This window comes from Penaeus monodon, chromosome 31, assembly GCF_015228065.2.
Source record: "Penaeus monodon isolate SGIC_2016 chromosome 31, NSTDA_Pmon_1, whole genome shotgun sequence".
Taxonomy (NCBI): Eukaryota; Metazoa; Arthropoda; class Malacostraca; order Decapoda; family Penaeidae; genus Penaeus; species Penaeus monodon.
The window spans coordinates 24,187,797-24,188,517 of record NC_051416.1 but is presented as its reverse complement, the minus strand read 5'-3'; positions in this window follow the sequence as shown (position 1 = coordinate 24,188,517).

Genomic DNA, 721 nt, shown 5'->3' with positions numbered 1-721 from the left:
GCTCAATTTTAATCGTAGAAACATATGATGCCAACTGATACATATAAACAAAACGAATTTCATATCCTCAGTCTAGTCTAATTCATTGACTTATGAGCAAAACTTTTAAATGAAGTATAAGAAAAAAACAGGTTTATATCTGGCCATGTCGCATAACATATCATTACATGATCAACATTCACGTTACATAAGATCTTACGTAACTGCTTTGGGAATATACTTTCCATGCAGAATTAAAACAAATGTAAAGTTGACGAACCAGTATAGTATAGTAAGTTTTATTGTAGGTTTCTTATGAAGATACATTTAACAGGACTTTTTCAAACGATATCTTAAAAAAGTTAAACATGAAATATGAAAGCTATTGTATTACCTCATCTACCTTTCAAAAGTTCTCTGGCCTACATATGTAAATAAAAAGAAATTCCAATGATATAATCGTTTTTAAAGAGGAAAAAAATTCCACTCTCTGTTCTAAATTCTCTTGAGTTTCCGCACTTTGGAAACGGTACACTTATTAGGGTAAGTGTCTTTATCTAGAAAGAATAGTGTCCCATTTTAGTGAAGAGAGTTATTACATGTTACTTCAAAAATATATATGTGGGTCAGAAAGGTTCAGGTACTGTTGTGTTATGACAAAAATCTAAATATTCAGTTTATTTTCAAAGATTTCGACTAAATCCTGTTTTCTAAGAATTCAGACAAGTGTTCTTCCAGAAGT